The sequence below is a fragment of the Urocitellus parryii genome, chromosome 10, assembly GCF_045843805.1.
Source record: "Urocitellus parryii isolate mUroPar1 chromosome 10, mUroPar1.hap1, whole genome shotgun sequence".
Lineage (NCBI taxonomy): Eukaryota > Metazoa > Chordata > Mammalia > Rodentia > Sciuridae > Urocitellus > Urocitellus parryii.
The window spans coordinates 4,614,905-4,634,920 of record NC_135540.1 but is presented as its reverse complement, the minus strand read 5'-3'; the positions used below and the strand labels follow the sequence as shown (position 1 = coordinate 4,634,920).

Below are 20,016 nucleotides of genomic sequence, written 5' to 3'. Positions count from 1 at the left end.
TATTCTTACTACGATGGTCTTCTGCATGTGGACAAGACTTCTTTATATATTCCTGCAGCCAGGTGGGAAATAAAAACCCTTTGGATTGTTTAAGTAAATACCAAGCTGTTACATATTAGTTCAAGTAACTGTATGAGATAAATATTGATTCAGACATGTAATAAATCTATGAAGATGACTTCTCTGCGCTTACTTTGAAGAGAAATTCCCCAGCGGGGCAAGGATGTCATTTCCTTGATGGCAGATGCGGTTTTAAGACCTGTCAAGGAGGAAGCATGTCTAGCTGAGGCAACTCTGCTCTTCCCCAGCTGAGGAATGCAAGCCAGGGTGTACTATTATTGTTAGACTACAAAGATGAGACCACCCCAGTGGCTCGTGTGAACACTGTCACAGCTGCTTCTCTTCCCTTTGAAATCGTTCAGGGTGATGCATGAAGAAGGGGCTGCTTTTATCAGCCTCCCACTCAGGGTCTGTTCAGCCCACTGAGGAAAATACTTGTGATACACTGCTGACAGAAAACAAAACACGGCCCACACAGCGGGCTGCTGCTCCAGGATGTTATTATGCCAATCAAGGCCTGCAGCTGTGATGGAGAGCATCCGCTGACTCCACAGGCTTGCCACAAGGACCTGTGCTTCATTTATCAGTGTTCACAGATCTCCATTGTCCCCGGGCAAGGGGAGCCCCTAAAAACCCCTGGATCACCAATGCTGACATGCATACATGGATGGATGGATGGATAGATAGATAGATAGGCAGACAGACAGACAGGATGAGTGAATATATGTATGTATTCCTTTCCACAAAGCACCCCTTTGCTCCCATTAGATTGAATCTAATGATTAGCAGAGGGAAAAATGTTTGAGCTGCCAACTCCACATCACCAGTTACACATTAAGATGAATTTTACCTGTAGCATTAACAGCATATTGCAATACATAAATTATACTTTTCATCTTTAGAAAACCTTAAATGCAATTTTTTCCATCCATAGATAAGAAAATGAAATTCATGAAAATTAAGTAGCTTGATCAAGAGCATAAAGCCAGGAAAAAGATCTGAGATTCAAACCAAGTTTGTAATTTTTTTTCCATCGTATTACCACAACTCTAGGATCACACTTTCTGTTATTTATTATTGTGACTGCATTTGGAATCATATTTGGAATGCATTCCGCAAGAAGGATCAGAAGAACTCTCTCTCCCTTTTGTTAAAATATATAGTATATCTATTTCCTGAGGGACCCTCCAAATTTTCTGTTATGACTATCCAACTCTAAAAGACATCTTAGAAATAATTCAATTTTTTTTGTAAAGAAGTAAATATTTTAGTATAGAAAGTTAATAAGTGCATTTATAAATTATTTGCTTAGAAATGAATATTTCTTTAAAAAATGTCCTTAATATTCTTATACATTATCAATACATGAGGTTCTAAAAAAACTAAATGGACTAAAAATACATTTAGTTGGTGACATGCAGCAAATCATCAGGGAAAAGTGAAGTGCGTCAAATATTAATAAGTAGAGGCTATAGTAAATTAATTATATGCATCTCTAAATGAAAAGAAAATATGGATCATAAGCAAAGCTACCATAATGTAAATGTTCAAAGATAAACTATTATGATGTCCTCCCACACTCCTAAACTTTAGAGAGTCTCAGGGACCATCCTGGGTGCACCCAGTGCACACCTCTCCCGGGATGCAGTCCTGGCTCTGGGCTCTGCTCAAGAGAAGCACTCAGCTTCTAGATTTACTTTCCTTCTTAGCCAACAGCTCCAACCAGCTCCTTCGCTAAACTCATGTTGGCTTCTTCACTATGCTCGTCTTTGCCAACCTTTTCTTCTTTTTAAAATTTCCATGCAGATTTTCCTATTGGATTTGAGGTTCAACATCATTTCCCAAGCTACAGTTCGTGACCTTTCAAACCACGTTGAATTTCTTTCCCTGGAGAGGTTTGCTGGGCCTGAGAAGGGTGACCTCCATCACTGCCAAGTTGGCCTGGGACTCTCCTTTGTTAGCTCTTCCTCACTGTAACTACACTTTAAATAAGAAAAGGGAGTAGTAATTGGCCTGCATTCTATCACCAAAGAAATGATTGCAATTCACTTCTAGGCAAACCATGAAGAGAGTCTGCCTGTGGAGTTGTCCAGGTTGACTCTATCACCCTTTGCTCCGAAGCATCTTAGAGATTCCTTTCTGCATTTGAATCAAATGCATATCCATATGCAAGTCAATCCTGTGTTTAACATTGCAAATAAAAATGCTCACTATTAACAAATCCCTCATAATAAAACTTTTCCGTCTAATTAGAGAAAAACTGACAATTAATTTTTCCATTTATTATCTATGAAAATCTGTGGCAAAATCTTATATAACCACCTTGGTAATATGGATTATTCTTAGCTGAAACATAATTTCCCACCTTTATCACTGAAACATAGACAAGGACTTTGATTTCCTTTAAAATATCATACTTCCAGTGTTTACTTTTAATCTTATAAGTTATACTCATTTGCAAAAGATTTTTTAATAAGAGCATAGATCTGTATCTGCCTCTGAGGATTAAAATCGAATTTAGTCTGAAGGACAGATGATTGATTATAAAAGTTTCTGAGATCTTCGGGTCAATTCTATAATTATGGCTTTGCAAATTCCATACTAGAGTTTAAGTAAAGCATATTTTATATAGTCTTCTTTTGGAATTTTTCAGTAACTAAGTATTTTATTCTAAACAGCAAAACATTACCAATGTTCATTTTTAATATGGTAAAGATGTGTGTCGGTCATATTTTAGAATGAACAGACCTTCTTTATTATTCAACAGGAGAGCACTGAGACTTTCCACAATCATGACATCTGTTACAGGACTCCTTTATTCTAAAGAAAAATATTAATTTCCATTTTTAAATATACTATCAAGACTTAAATCCAACTAACAGATTGACAAAGGATAGTAAATATCTTATGAAGAGGACTTGCTTTAAGCCATAATTATCTTTCATCTGGGTCAATTTCAATTTGGATCACAATTTTTAACTAGGGATAAAATAGAGAATATTTAATTTGCATCATTTTCCTGAACAATACAAAGATGAAATGTTAGGAGTGGACTCGCAGGCAGTGAATAGTTTCTCTGTTTGTGATGCAGTAATATTTTGGTGAAACTTCTATAGACTATCATCAGTAAAGGCTGGATGGTTTTCATTTTCAAATTATTCTAAAACTGCTTGAATAAAAATGCTGTTCTGACAGAATGCCAAACTTCTATAGAACTGAATAAGTTCCAGTTTGGTTCATGTAGACTCTTTACTGGTAGTTAAGAATGTACCCTTTGAGTTCTTCCAAAATGTGCATCCTTCTGAAATTTCAGAAGGATTTGAAAATATCTTCAAATTAGAGTGAAGTCATATTTTAACATTACCATACAGAAAATGACTAACTCTGAATTAAAAACATGCTCATGGAGGGCATGTTATGTGTAAGACACTCTGCTGGGGACAGGGCAATATGGAAATTAATCATTTTTGTAATCCCCACCACTGCATCCAAGAGAGTTTAATATAGTCTTATGGCCAAGAAAATTGATGTTGGCTTTTTCCCTTCAATGCCCATGTTGCAATGTGTCGGAGCAGCACGGAAAAGTCCCAGTGCTATTTCAGAGAGCAACTTATGAGCTGGCCCTACAAAGGAGAGGTCAGGTTGTACTCAAAGGAAAGTGCCCCTGCTATTGGTTGTCTATATGTGGAAGTGAGATGAAGAACTACTCTCTGATGTTAGGAATGCTGGAATCCCATTTTTGAAACATATTTACTATAATGTACTTGAAAATGCTGATAGGCTTAAAAAGTAACAGTTGACAAAGAACTCTCAGTCAAGCACTGGAGATGTATTCCCCGAATCCGTTGGCACCCACATGCTGTGGGTTTCAGACAAAATGCTTTGTGGTCACCTATTCTGTCCAGGCATGTTTAGTCATAAACAATGAGCTATGGCTTTAAAAATAAGGTTAGCTGGAAGAAATCATTTAAAACAGTTAAACTTGGAGCTGCGCTGGTTGCAGTGGTGAAGAGAGCAAAAGTATGAGTGGCAATGTTTCCCCGACCCTGGAGTCCTCTTTCACTCTAGTGCGAAATCACTGCATACGATGGTCCAAAATGCCTCCAGAATGTTTTAGTTGCCCTTCAGATAATCACTTAGGTACAGTCACTTCAAGAACAGAAACTCAATGCATGACAGTCTTTATAATTACCACCCTGAATGTTATACAATTCACAAAAAGTAAAGCAACCTCTGTGTGCAACAATCTAAATACCTCTATTAAAAAAGCATTCACCGGAACAAGAGGAATGTTATAATAAAGCTAAAAGCTTACCATGTATGTTTGCATGTCAAAATGCCACTGCGTTTCCCTTTCTGAAATGACATGAATTGCTGCATTAACTTGTGCCTAAAGGAGAGTACCCTTCAAAACCAAGCTTTTCCTGAGCTGCAAATGTCCAAAATTTTATAACAAATGGGAGAATTCTGAATAACTCAGAAGAATCATTCTTAGGATAAAGAATAGTTCAAGGTAGGAAGAATTCTTTAGATATTGGTCATAGGCAGATGGGCATACATATAACTAGTTCTGACTTTCTTGGACAAAGTTTGAAAGGATGTAGCAAAATTGTGTCTGTGGTTCATTAGGTATTTATTTCCTAACTTCATATGTAATTTATTTCTATAAACATGGCCAGGTTATCATTTGAAGTAGCTGAAAATCTTGGGTTAAGAATAAAACTCTTGCACATAAAATGAAATTGAGTTTATTCTGGTGAAAGAGAGAAGTGTAAAGATTCACAGTATTGCAGACAGGCTGATACAAATAAAGTGATTTGGCAAAAGTCAGCTCTTAAGGAAACTACAGAGAAAACAAAAGAAAATGTGTAGCACTATTCGTGGTTTCTCAAAAACGGGAAACAGTTTGCCAATATATTTATGTCTAATACTTCTAGAACTGTAAACCTGAACATAGAAGTTCACAGTGACAAAAATCTATATGAAAATGAAATTCAAGACACTTTTAAAGTAGCCATAATGTCCGTGATGGTTCTAGCGTTTCATCTGCACATTTTAATTACAAATTAGTGGCATCAAATTTATGTTTGTATATATTTCAATCCAAAAAATAAACACTCATATGATACATTGTTTTTGAATGCAAGTTCATTAAACAAAGAGGAAGAAAAAAATAATTTTTAAAACCAAAACTAAGGTTTACTGCAACTGAAACAATGAATCACTCGATAGGACCACTGAGTGTGGGATCTGGTTGGCTGCCTAGTGATGGGAGGCTGTAGTCTGGAATCTTCTATTGAGCAACCGAGTGAACACCCTCATGCCTCTGTTCCAATAATAATAATAAATGAAGGTTCCTTCACTCCAGATTACCAGAATGGGAAAGATGATCAACCCCCCTGCCTCAGGGACCAGGAATTCTCCTCCAAAGTTAATGGACCATCTAACTGGCAAAGATGAATAGACACCTCGGAAGCCTCTCTGCTTCCTGCCTGTCCCTGGTAACATTCGTGGCTTACTGCAGGGCCACAGGAGGCAGGACTTTCAAGGAAACCAGCAGGAGCTCTGCAAACTTGCTCTGTTTTCCTGTGGATGACAGCCAGTACCCATTTCTCCCAACATGCAGGGATCCAAGCTTCCTGGAGGCCAGCTCTGGGGACAAAGGTGCTTCTCCAAAGCTTGTTATAGATAGGAACATTCGGACTGAATGAGAAACACAGTCAACAAAAGCAAAAACTACCAACTCAGAACAGGCGATACAACACACACTTCCTTCCTGGCCTTTCACGCTTTACAAAGACCAAACTGGATTCTTTCTGTTGTACACAAGAAGCTAAGTCATTGAAACTGCTTTTTTTTTTTTTGGTGAATCAGTATTATAGAACAGGACTTCTAAAGGTCGTCTAAATGAAGTTTTGATTTTTATACTTGGAAAATGAAGATAAAATAACACCAACCTAAGATCTATGGTTTTTTCGTGTTCTTTAATTGACATGACCCAAGCACAAAAAAAAGCTTCAAATCTCTCATCTTGTTGGGAAAAAGAAAGAAACCCTGACTGTGACCAAAGATAAACACAACCCAGCTACTTCTGCATTCAGTTGGCTCTAAAGTGAGTGAACTGTTGGAATCAAAATGTCCCGTTCCCTTTGTGTTCCTACAAAAAGCTGCCCTTCTCAAGAAAAATCGCTATAAATTATTCACTTGTTATATCAAATGTACATTTTTATTGAGCATCAAGTAATCAGGCTCCATTGGATAGAAATTTATGAAACTCAACTTAGAAAACTGAAATAATGTACTCTCATATGAAAATCCAACAACAGTTGTAAAATAAATTTAACATAGTCAAGTACTTGTAAATTCAGTATTTGTGTCTAAAACTTCACGTTAAATTTGGGACCCAATAGAAGCACTTTGAATTGTGTTAATTAATTTTTAATTGTTTTTTATTGTCTTTAATCTTTGTAAAACTTAATGTTATTATTTTTTTTTAATTTCTGAAATAAGCCTTTGTTCATCTTGATGGAATTTGAATCTAGTTTATATAATGACATGAATGTCAAGCAAAATGACAATATTCTAAATGATTCATTATTAAATTCCAAACTGTACTGCTAGTATATGTTAAATACACACATACTCACACTCACATGCAAGGCATATACTACATGAATTATTCTTATGCTAAGTGCCTGCTTAAGTTACCATATGGGAATGAACTCTAACTTTAAAATGGAAGAATTTAAGATCCAGAGGTTCATTAGATTCAATATCCCCTCTCTGGATACACAGAGCCATTTTGGAAGGTAATGAAAGCCATTCACAAACTAATATAAAACCCTTAAACTTGAACTTGCAACTCATTTCATTTTGTAATACTGGTATAAATTTTACTCATAACATGTTAATATAGAATAAGGCATATTATATTACTTTTCCTAAATGTATCCTTTTCTACTCATTATTTTTAACATACTTGTAAATTCACAAGCCATGCCATTTCAGTTTAACTTATGTTATTTTATGAAGTTTAGTGAAGGTGGCTTTTATAATTTCATCCCTAGAATTAAGAGTCTGAATTTTTATATTTGTTTTATAATCTTTTACCCCCCAAATAATTTGTATTCCCTTTTTAGAATCCTTATTAATTGTAGCAACCAAACTCTATGCACCATTTTCAATGCTTAGACTATTTATATCCTATATGACCATTTATTTAATTTCTAACTTTTGTTTTGATTTTTGGAAAATAACTGTTATGTTCAAGGGATTTTTATATATAATTCCTAGATTACTCTGTATTCTTTAGCATCATAAAATATTCCTTTAATTTTCTCTTAGATGTAATAACATTCATATAAATTCTGCTATACTTAATTTCATAATAAACTCAGCACACTCTTATAGGATAAAAATGCCTGCTTTCATCACAAGTGAAGTACAGCATTATCAACATGGCTGAGATCATCTACACCAATCACACACATAGCTTCATGGCTGAATGGGAGATTATTGGTACTATTCACCAGGATCATTGCTTTATGTATTGAAGAAATAAAAAGTGGTCCTCCCAGTGTGCAATCCTGGTTAATAATAAGGCTTTTACATTAATTTTCTCCCACTCCCATCACGTGGCGTGGGTGCCTTTTCCGTCAGTCATCACGGACTGTTCTCTGAGTGGGGCGATGGGCTTGGTCCAGGGGATGCAGTGGGAAGCAAGACCTTTCTGAAGCGCACACTCGAGGTAAAGCTCTCGACAGACACTGCAGATGTGGACACTTTCTACTTTCTTGCCATGTTTCCTAGACTTTGAAGTTGTGTATTAATTGGGCCATTTAATATATCAAAGGATAAAGTCCAATTTATGTGATAAGCACCTCTTTTCTTATGTATGTTATTTGCTTGCAATACAAAAATTGTTAATTAGGTCTTTGTATATTAACTAATCAGAACAGAAAGTAACAAAATAGAGTAGATATTATCATCATTATTTTGTGGATAAAGAAACTGAGATTCATCAACATTTAGGAAATTCCTCATCATCATGGAGCTATGTCAGGGAATGAGCCATGTTTGAAACTTGGCCTCTCTGATTCCAAGACCCACAATCTTTCTAGCCCTTGTGGTCATAATTCTTAAACCTTGTGGTGTCGTAATTCTTCACAGCTCTCAACCAACCACATAGTTGATGCAAGGGTTATTCAGCCTCAGTATGATTATCATGATAAAATTGCTAACTCTTAAGAACGAAAAAAATCCAATCAAAATGACTAAGTAAATTGATTATATATCTAAACCCGAACGTCAATTAATTTTCAGTCATATAACCCACAGGTACAATTATGAAGTCTTGAACCTTTTCAAAAATATATTAAAATCGTCTCAGAATTTTAAGAATCACATAAATTTTTGTTTGATAAATCATTGACTCTCAATGGAAATACAAGAAAGCAAATATTCTTATGAATTATAATTTAATAAATTATTAATAATACTTTTACAAGATTTCTGTTTGTACTTTAGATACCTAATATTTAACTCATATATCACATATATATATTCAAACATATAAATTAATATTTCTTTTCTGAATAGATGATTTTGGTTTAGTGTCAGCAGACATATATTCAAATATCCAGTAGAAGGGTTCTACAAATGATTTTCCCATTGGAAGTACTATTGATACTCATTTCTAAAAAGAGCTACAAATGTTACTATATTGATTTTTCTTTCTTCTTTTATCTTTCATTGTATCATTTTTAATTAATACCAGTACTGGTTGGCCTTTCTACCTAGATGTCTATATCTTTCTCCATATAATATGTATCAAAGTGTAGTACTGAAGTATACATATATGATATATTATGTATATTATAATATATATAGTCTACATCATCTCAAGAGTGGTAATATGTACCTGTGGTTGATATTCATTAATTAAAGGTATACGAACCCAAATTAAAGAATGTCTTCTTATCAGCTATCCTCATCAGATATCACACAAGGAAAAACTTAATAATACGGACTTTGGTACTCTTCATAAGGAAATGATAAAAGCTTAAGGTGATGGACATGCTAATTACCTGATTTGATCATTACCCAATGAATACATGAATCAAACTTTGCATCATACCTCATAAATATGTACAAATATCGTGTTGATCAAAAAGTAAAATTAATTTTTTAAAAATTCAAAGAATGCTTTTGTTCTTTTATCAGTTTTCAGAAGCCTGCTAAATTAAAAATAAATATTCATTTTCATCTTTACCCCAAATGCTCTATTACTCATTAAAAATGCAACAAAGCTTTACATCCATTGTCTCTGGGTTCTCCTTTACCTTGTCATGATTTATTGATGTTCTCACTCATTAAATACAAGTATCTATTAATTCCCTAGTGAACATATTGATATAGTTGGCTTTAGATTCTGCCTGTACCATGACTGTCAAGTTTCCCTAAAACTGATCCATAGAAAATATCCGTGGATTAACTCAATTGACATAAAAGAAACAAATGCCTTCTAAATTCAAAAGGGCAGTAACTGAATGCTGATCCATGCTTTCTCATGTGATTGAGTGCATCATACAGATATCCAAGCTTATTAGGATTTAGAAACGCAAAAAAATGGGCAAGGCTACTAATTCAGTTGGTTGGGGAAAGTGACCCCCTATATTAATATTCTTATATAAGCCTTGATGAGCATAGAGCCTGCCTCTGAGGCTCAAGCGTTTTTAAAGCATTTGCAGTTCATTCCTCCCGACTGATTCCTTTCAAGGAGCATAAATGTCAGTCACTGAGTTATATCTTAAATGTTTGCCTTGCTGCCCTCACTTAGAGAAAGAGGGACACTTTCCTGAAGCACCAGAGAGGAGCAGCCAGTCAGCCTCAAGACACAGGACCACTGTTCCCATTCACAGCTTTGTTTTAAGTCCCCTTGTGTTTCCTCAACAAACCATGGACAATGCTGCTTCATGTCCCCTCCCAAGCCTGGCTGTCAATACCAGGTTGCTTAGCCCGGAATATGCGAGCAGGCTGAAGCCAGGCTTCCCATGAAAATTAAGTCAAAGACTTGCTCCTTGGCTTCTTGTGAACCAAAAGACAACCATAATTTTTCATCCTTTCCATTCTCACGTGTTGCAAATGTTCACTCAAGTCTCAACGCAACCCAAAATGCATTAATTTTTCCAAAGTGGATGCACCACGCGTGATTCAGTTACAGCCCACACGGTGCGTACCCTTCCTTTAATTTATCCAAAAGCAACAACAAAAATAAAATAAAAGATCTATCTCTAATTTTCCATTCAGTAGTTTGAATCACCTTATTATCTAATCACATGGAAGAAAATGAGGTTTTTATCGTCATTAGCTTGTTGAGAAAAAATAGTAGAGTCATCAAAGTTTTTATCGGCCAAATTTTTATTCTTAAAACCCAAATTCAGTCGAGTGACAACTTCTCTTTTTCCTACCCCTGACTGCACCACAACTTGAAAAACACAAAAGGATAAAAACATTGCTGCCACTTTTATTTTAATCCCTCACATTTTGCAGTTGGTGTTGAAGTCAGATACACAAAATTACCCAGGGCTTTCCAGGATTTGCATTTAAAAGATTGCATACAAGCTTCAATACAGGTTGCTCTGCTGTGACCATAGAAACATCAGAAAAGTTAGAAAATTCAGTCCACTGAACTTCAAATGACTTTATTAAAGTGTCACTAATCAGAGTTAAAAGACACAGAGTTTTAGTGTTTGAGCTTACAAAGTGAATAACTCTCAAAGTCTAATGACCTACTAAACGAATTACTTATTTTTTTTTTTAAGCTGGGGGTGGGGGGGACTTGTTGAAAGCAAATTAAATAAGAAAACCTTCACTGCCTTCTCCAAAAGATGGATCTCATACAGATAAGGACAGCTCGACTGAACTGTGACACTGAATGCGGTGCTCTCTGGCTAGGCAGCTGGGAAAAAAAATCTACCTGATTAAGATTTAAAGCCTTAATATGCATAGATTTGCTTAAATTGTACACAATGGGTCATTTTAAAGATAAATCTGTAACTCCACTTACAGAAAATATGTTGTTATATAAACTAAAACCCTTCAAAACTCTAAGTGCACTCCAATTGAAATAGAAGCCAGAAATAAATTCCAACATGCAAATGCGAATCATAGTGCGCTAGAGAACAGTGTTGAGGAGGAGGAAAAATCTTTTGAGTGCTACTAAAACTAATGATAAATATTAGCTGGGTTTGAACAGTAGTAACAGCAACAGCAACAGAAACCCAGGAAAAATTAAAGAAAATAATGTGCATGATCATCACTCCCCCTGTCTCTTCTAGGGTTCTTAAGAAGCCCGTAGACATTTCTTGGACCTTAAGCAGAAATTAAGGAGGGAAGAGACCTGGGGAGCACACGTGGGTGTCATTTCAAATAGAGAGTCCCCAGATGAAAACCTGAGACTGACATCTTAGCCCTTCAATACTTTTCTTTATCAGAAAATATTTTCTCTTTTTTACTCCAATGCAAAAAAAAATGACATTGCAGTAATTAAGCAGGAAAATAATCAGCTTCGTTCACTGTTTCCTCCAAGAGGCACCTGGACATTGACTCAGTTTACCAGTTTCAGAAGCTTGCTGGCCCCCCTCCCATGCAAAACAAAATGTGAGCTACAGGAATTCACATAAAGAAAGGCCTTTATTTTATTAGCCATTCACAGTATGACTTAAATACACATGTATCTTTTAAAGGTAAAAGAAACAAATGATTTGGAAGTAACAACTAAAACAGAATCAAAACAATTTTTTTTTTCACTTATACATTGTGCTTCTGGTAGTTATTCTTTTAGCCTTTACAGATCATTGCCATGTGCCAGGCACAGAGGTCACACAGGTGGGACTTACGGTTGGAAACCTAAGTAACTATAATTCAATGCAGAATTGCATTTGTGGTGTGAAAACAATTTTATGGGAGTAAAGAAATAAAACCAATCAATGCTACCTGGGGGGCAACTGAGGAATGGTTTTCATGAGCGCTCTGCTCTCAACAGTGCAGGAGGAGAAGGAAGGTAATAATGCCCACCAGTGTGGACGCCCAAAACTGCAGGAGCAGCAGGCATTCCAGAGCTGGAGACCAGTGCTTGGGGAATGCTCTAGAATCTTCTGGTCAAGGAAAGTTTTGACACTAATGGATGATCTCCACCTCATTAAGTTCACAAGGAGAAACGATTCAAAATGGCAGCAGGCTCCTTGCCTTCCTGGGCTCAAGCTGTTCCTGTGATCACTTTAGCAAAGTGGACAATTTATTTAATAAAATTGCCTCTGAGTTTTTTTCAAGCAAGTTGTTAGTTCCATTTACCCCAGGAAAAGGGAAGAAAGAATATTATATAGAACCTTTATGATGCAGATAATCCGACTCAAAATCCACACACAATTCCTTTTGGATGTACTGTCAACTGTCAACGTTTACAGCACTTTTCAATATTGATCAGGAATGTTTGTACTGGAATACCTGGACGAGCCCAGACTCCCACAATTAAAAAAAAAAAAAAAAAAAAAAAAGCGATTTACCTTGCAAGAAAATCTCCCCTAATATGTTATTCCTGCTCACTTTGTCCTACTTATATAATAAGCCATATCTTTCTCAATCCATCCCTTACAATGGGATATGACACTAAGATCAGATGGATTCCTGTTTGGTCCTCATTTTACATTGTCCTGGTTTGAATTTACCTTTGAAAATGTCTCATGCTCTCTCTCTTTCCATGCAATTCGTATCCTTCCAAGGTTCAGCCTCTCCTGGGAAGCCTTTCAGATTAGCATACCTATCAATATGCCGCTTGTATATTCTTATGCAGGTTTTGCTCCATTTGTCTCCAACTATGCCTTCTCACATTCTCCCTCAGAGCAGGGTTGATGTCAGTGTTTAACTATATACTTGAGCAGTGGATTCTTATAGGAGATAGTCAATACTCAGATTTTAAAATATGTCCAAAAGTCTAAGATATAATGACTAAGACCACTACTTATAGAATATTAATTAATGAAATTAAAGTTTCTCCAAACTGAGTCATTTTTGCTTTTGTTTTTTTTCTTTTTGTCAAATGGGATTGTCAATTACATAAAAATTCCTGTCCATTTTTAGGCTCAAACTTGACCATTCAGTGGATGCTAAAACTCACAGAAGGTGAGGTGGGAGGTGCCTGGGGTCCTGGTGCTGTGGGCTCCAGCCCCGAGAACCAAAGCTGCTTGATTCATCATGGTTTTAAGCCGGTGCAGATGTAGCTCAGAATGACTGGGAGAAAACACTAATTGCTTCCGAAAATCTTGTTTGCTCAGACCCGACGAGAGCAGGCTGTCATTGTGCCCAAGAGCAGATGCAGAGAATGGAAAGACCTATCTCGGTTTGCATGGGGAAGCAGGGGCCTCCTTGGGAAAGCCACGGAGACTTATCAAACACCCAGAGTATGATTTAAAAGTGCAAGATGAGGGATTACTTAAAGTCAGCATTGCTTCTACATAAAATTACATGAGGTTTGGTCAGAACAGTAACTAACACACCTATGAAGAGATATTGGCCAGTAGAGTTCATTATTCCCCAATCTGAGTTCAAAATTATACAGCATTGATTTATTTATTTCAAAAGATTTATTTTAAAAAATTGAACACAGGTGGAATATTTCTCTGACTTAATAGAACAACTAAAATATGAAAATGACAACAAAAAGGAATGAACCAAAGCTCTACCAGGGGCACTGAATGTCTCATTTAATATACTTAGTTATGGAGTCATATTAAAAATTTTATTTTTCAACCAGTCAATATTATAAAGATTAAAACCCAAATGTATATGTTGACATCTACAACAGTGTACTATGTACCAATCATGATGGCATTATATTTTACCAAATACACTATGAATTTTATGGATTTTAATATTTAAATATATCTTCATGGTAAGAAAAAAAACTAAAGAAAAATAATATTTCTAATTCTGAAGCAAAACTAAAGTAATTTACAATACAAAACATATACTTCATGTTCAGTTTATTTATGAGTTATCAATAAAGAACTGACATCAGTTTTGTAAGTAATGAGTGTGTGTGTGTGTGTGTGTGTGTGTGTGTAAAACTAAACTACACCACATATAGTCATCATGGAACAATTGAAATAACAGATCTTGGACATTTCTCTTGCTACATCTAGTAGCAGCCTAAATAACACTTCTTAGGAAATGAAATATTTTGAAAACAAGGTGAGGTGAAAAGAGAGATTAAAATGTATTATGTGCTGTAAGAAGCAAAATATCAAAACAGATAACATGGTTATCATGCAGAGATAAGAAGCACATTTCAAAAATCTAATGGAATGTGATGAAACAGAAAACGGAAACACATACCCATCCTAAAATGTTAGAGCTAAGAAATCTGATTTCTGTAATATGAAAAAAAAAAACTAAGAGAAACATTTTGCTAATTAAATAAGAAATGGTATGTTAAACTTAAAAATATCTTTTCTAAATATATAAAAGATACCTCATGTTCTCTATTATAAAAATACAATTTAAATTTAGAGATATTTACATTATGAACCTAAATATGTTATAAAATTCTCTAGAATTACATCATGCAAAGATTTAATAAATTGCCTAAATATATCTTTGATTACAAGCTTATTCTTAGAATGCATGTGTTCTAGGTAAGAACTCATGAAATACAAGGGTATATTCTAATTCTTTTCATAAATAATCTCATTTATTTATTGTACTAACAAATCAATATGTTTTTTATGCAAACATATTCAAAGAAAAAACTCAGTAATTCTCATATCAATTTTAGAGCTAAATAACCAAATAAGTATAAAAATCTAGCTATAGTTATGGTTATTGAAAATTTTAATGGATATCTATTAATAATAAGCTAATTAATTAATGTTTTGACACCAGAAGACAAGCTTTATGCACACAAAACATGGCATTTTTAATATATGGTTTTAATTTTTATTCAGAATATATAAATGCCAGTCTCAGAAGTGGGTTCCAATCAGTCAACAAAGGGCCCATTGATTAAATTCAGCCACACCCAGAGGGTTCTCGGGGTCTCCTGGATGGCCTTTAAATTATTTTTCCTCTTTTTGTTGGGACAGGTCGGGCCTAGCCCTGTAAATATAGTTAGATAAAAGCATCTCATTTATTTGAATGTGGAAATTCATGTTTCCTGGACAAGAAATGACAAAAACCTCTTTCTCCAGTGACCACTCCATGTGAAAATTTTAGATTAAATTAGGTAACTGAGGAGGTAGCTCAGATTTTAATTTATACTGTAAATAATAAATGGAAACAATACGTTTATAATTTCAGTTATAATATATTGGTAACAACGTAAATAATACTCAAAAATTTAGATACCATTATCCTAGAATAATAAGACCAATACAAATTTATGTTTTATATCATAAAAATTATTTTCTAATCACTGAGCTATAAGGTTTAGATTATTTGAGCCTAATAAATTTTTCCTCTTAAAAATATCTTTATTTAAATTACTTCATTTCGTTAAGATTATATCCACCTGATGTTCTGAGCTTATCAAAGCCAATTGCCAAGCCAAAGCTTTAGAAGTTTATGGACTCAAAGAATAATTTTACATCACTCTTTACTTTTTTCATAAAATATCAGTTTCATGTAATAGAGAGATAATCATAAATTCATTCATCTATCATTCAACCAATGTTTAATAATGCCCTTTTCATTTTTACTTGGAAAAAGATTATATTTTATATCATTTGAAGAATTATTAGACAAAATACTTTGGACTATTTTCTGTCACCTTTGTTTATATACCCTCAAATTGTTCATTTTGCTTAACGGTATCTAGACTTTTTATAAAACAAAAGAATGAAAAGATATTTAGGAAATCGTTTATCTTTGTATATGATGGAAAACCACAGATAGTCTCAATAAATCAATGTCTTTGGAAGACACAAAAGAATTCTGATTTAATTCAAAATCCTTTATTTAAGGTGCCAAATGTCTTCATGTGATGCAGAAGTGCTCCAGATGGCTCAGCCCACATTTCAATTAAGCTAAATTACATTTTTTCTTGTGCTCTTTTATTCTGCCACATATAGAATGTTACATTTGTAGCTACTGATGGTATCTTGATTGATACAGGTAAAAATACTCCTATGTGTGCATGTAAATACATTTTTTTTTTTGCATTTTTTGATGAAGAAGATGAAGTTAAAGGCGTGCAAGTCACCCTAGTTGGAACTTTAAAAAGACACTGGGCATATGACAGGGCCTCAAAAGGCTAAAGGTTCAATGAATGGAAGGTCAGTCTTCTCACAAGGGGGCCTGTCACACCTGCCAGGATTTCACTTCTCCAAGACTAGGAAATAGAAGCACTGGGGACTCCAGGCTGAGAACATTGTGTAGCGTTTCTGAGTAGCTATCACCTTAGCAAGGTAGCCATCCACAGTGCTAGCGCTTAGCACTGCTCCCCCAGGGCCGTGGTCACTGCTTCTGCCCTTCTGCTACTACTGTGCTGCTGACCCCTGCCTCTGCTGCTGCTGCTGCTCTCGGGATTGTGCTGCCCCCACAGTGCCACATTGCAGCCCGTGTCCTCATCAGAGCCACTCCTTTGGAGAAAGAGTGGCGCTCAGCTTGCTTCAGAGAAGACTCTCCCAATGTGCAATCTCTGAAAAGCTGCATTTCCTGCTGGGCAGAATCACAAACTCTGGAAGAGGAGTCCCCGGTTCCTCTTTTGCTAGCAAAGCAATAAAACTTCTTCTACCTTTTTCTCTCTCACACACACACACACACACACACACACACACACACACAAGTCACACTTCCTAAAACGTGCTCTCTGAGCTAGATATGTCCCAACCTTCAGGGTTCTTGCTAAGATTGTATGTTCCAAGGACTTTCCATAAATTTTTTGAAAATGATCTCCTTTTTAAAAAAGCATCTACTTAAAAGATTCTCAAGTATATTAACTTCCGAGAACTAATCAGTCTAGGCTATACACTTATAAAATGATACCTGTGTGCGTGGTGTATGTGTGATTATAGTGGAAATATTAATGACTTTAAGATTTCCAAACCAGGCTAGACATTGTAGCTCAAACCTGTAATTCCCAGTGAATGGGGAGCCTGAGGCAGGAGGATGTCACTTTTGAAGCCAGCCTCAAAAGACCCTGTCCCAAAATAAAAAGGAAAAAGAGCTGGAGGAGCATTCAGTGGGTCCACCAATCCTGGGTTCAATCCACGGTACCACAAAAAATAAAAATTCCAAAGTGATATCTTTATCAGAAACTACAGTCAGAATGTTCTGTGGCTCAGGATGGGTTTGGCCTTGGCTGTCATCCCAGCCCTGGCCTCTTCTGACAGTCTGACCCATAAGGAACTAATTTGTCCTCCTGTTATGGTTTAGATACTGGGTGCCCCCAAAGCTCTTGTGTGCAACAATTGAAGAGAGTCTAGAGGTGGAATGATTGGGTTATAAGTTCTCAGCCATCAGTGCATTGATCCTCTGATAGGAATTAACCGGGTGTAACTCTAGGCAGGCAGGGTGCAGCTCCAGGAGGTGGGTCCTGGGGGTGTGGCTTTGGGATATGTATTTTGTCCCTGGAGAGTAGAGTGGTCCCCCGCCCCCGCTGCGTTCTCTCTCCCTGCTTCCAGGTGGTCACGTCCTGATCTGCTTTTGCCCATGCTGCTCTTCCACCATGATGTCTTGCCTCACTTGCCCCTGAGGAATGGAATTAGCTGTCTATGGACTGAGACCTCTGAAACCGTGAGCTGCAAATAAATTTTTCCTCCTCTGATTGTTCTGGCAGGTCTTTTACTCACAGTTGTTAAAAAAAAAAAAAAAAAAAAAAAAAAAACTGACTAAAACACCTCCCTAAGCTTCCATTTTACCCTCTGTAAAAATGGTAATAGCAGCAACAATATCTATTTCGTGGCATAATTTTGAGGTGTGAATTAAATAGTATATATAGCCATCTGTGTTCTTAGTGAATCCTAGTTTTTATTGTTTGAGGGGTGGTTGCTATTAGTGTACAATGATGATCATTTAATAACTTATTATTATTTAAGAACTTTTACCCTAGATGAAAATAGCGCTAGAGACAGAGGAAAAGTCCACTTCCTGACCAGGACGTACCGATGGGTCATCTAAGCACACACAGGCTGGGGGTGTCTCGGGGCAGAGGAAGCTCTGGAGGGCAGCCGGCAGCAGCACAGGACGGACCCGTGTTCAGCAGGAAGGAAAGGAAGCACAGCAGATTCCCAGGCGCCCTGGGCAGGAGGGCCACGGAGGCCAGGTTCAAGTCAAAGCTACCCAGCTACGCAGTGAGCTTCCGTCAGACACCCAGGGACGGGAAGGCCTTCAGGCAGGGCCTGGGCAGGGTGTTCTCAGTACGGAAACCAAGGAGCCTGCTTAATCAGTCTAAACAAGTGGACAGACTCTCATCAAGTACAAAACCTAAACGCTTAGGGAGACTAAATGGTCTCCACTGTGTGAAGCCCGTTACTCTGATCAGTTGGTGACAATTCTTCACCATCTTCTAGATTTTCCTGTAATGGTTTGTGTGTGCTTGTCTCTTGAGGATGCACACCTGGACGAGGGAGAGCTATCCCCTGTGACTGGCATATTGGATACCCGGATGAAAGATGAGGAGGGGAAGGTGATACAAAGGCAGATCCATTATTTACAATTTAAAAATAAGGACACGTTCCAAGCACTTAACCCCTTCCAACACTGAAGGTCTTGGTTGTTGCCTTAAAGGTACATACACATCCACTCCTGGAAATAGCTAGGGGCAAGGTTCTGTTTCCATCTTTCAGCTGGGAATGTAACAAGAATCCTAAGCAAGTTGAATTCACTACCAAAATGCTCTAAGAAGACTCTCCAACTTGTCCTCATCTGGGTAAGAGCAGGGATGAGGAGACAAGCACCACTTACAGAGTTGTCCGTGCTCTGTCCCAGTTACCTAGTCTAATCAAAGACAACATTGACATTTACTTAAGTAAGAATGGTGAGAGGGAAATAGTCGCTTATTTAGGATGAATATCTTATTTAGGATGAATATTTAGGTGCATTTCTTTCTTTATTTTATATCTCAAAACAGTTATGTGAAATTGTGAAATAGATTTCATCAAAGAATTGACAGATGCTGTCTTCCCTTAGTTTCCACAAGGTCATGGTTTGCCCCCAAGTGTGTCTGATTCTGATCTTGCTGCATTACACAGCAACTCCAAGAGTTCTATTTCTCTTCCTAGGTTTCCTAGATTAAAATACAACCATCTTTTTTCAGTTCACCTGCTCTGCTCTTCTAAGGGAAATTCTACTTGCACTACCCCTTATGACCACAAACATGTTTGGTTGTGTGCGTGTAAGTGTTTTGACATAGAAATGAGGTGTAGGCTCCATGTTATCCCTTCCTCCATTAGAGCACCTATATCAATTATCAGTTTTTAAGTTGAATCCCCTGTAATGTTTCCCTAAGAGCCATTATCCAAAGCAAAATCTGATTCATTCATTTTTAAGTAATTAGGAGACATGGTTAGGTATTATCAGTGACAGAGATGTCTCTTTCAAAGTTAGTTTAACATTTAATTTCATGCAACTCATTATAAATACAAATCTACAGAAAATAAAAACTTGCTTTCTGTGCTTAATTAATAGTTTATTTAATGTAATTCATCAATGTTCTTTGAAGTCAAGTTCTTTCAAACTTTCAAAGAGTGAAAGCACTCTTTCAAAAAATACTATTTGATAAGAGTGACTAGTTTAAAAATGTAAATATTCACTACACTTCAAACAAAAAGTAAGATGTATTGATGATATAGGTCAACAGTCAAACAAATGCTGTCTTGTACATCTGTTTTCCCTTTAATCTTCATCTTTCTACTACATTGATGAATAAAGAATCATAATAACTCAAGAGCAGAGGCGTGT

General features: G+C 36.3%; 1 protein-coding gene across 1 annotated transcript in view; it reads right to left on the bottom strand.

The window, feature by feature from the left end:
• Positions 1 to 20,016, bottom strand: part of Fat4 (FAT atypical cadherin 4) — a 151,734-nt gene that overhangs the window by 110,435 nt on the left and 21,283 nt on the right. The window lies entirely within an intron of this gene.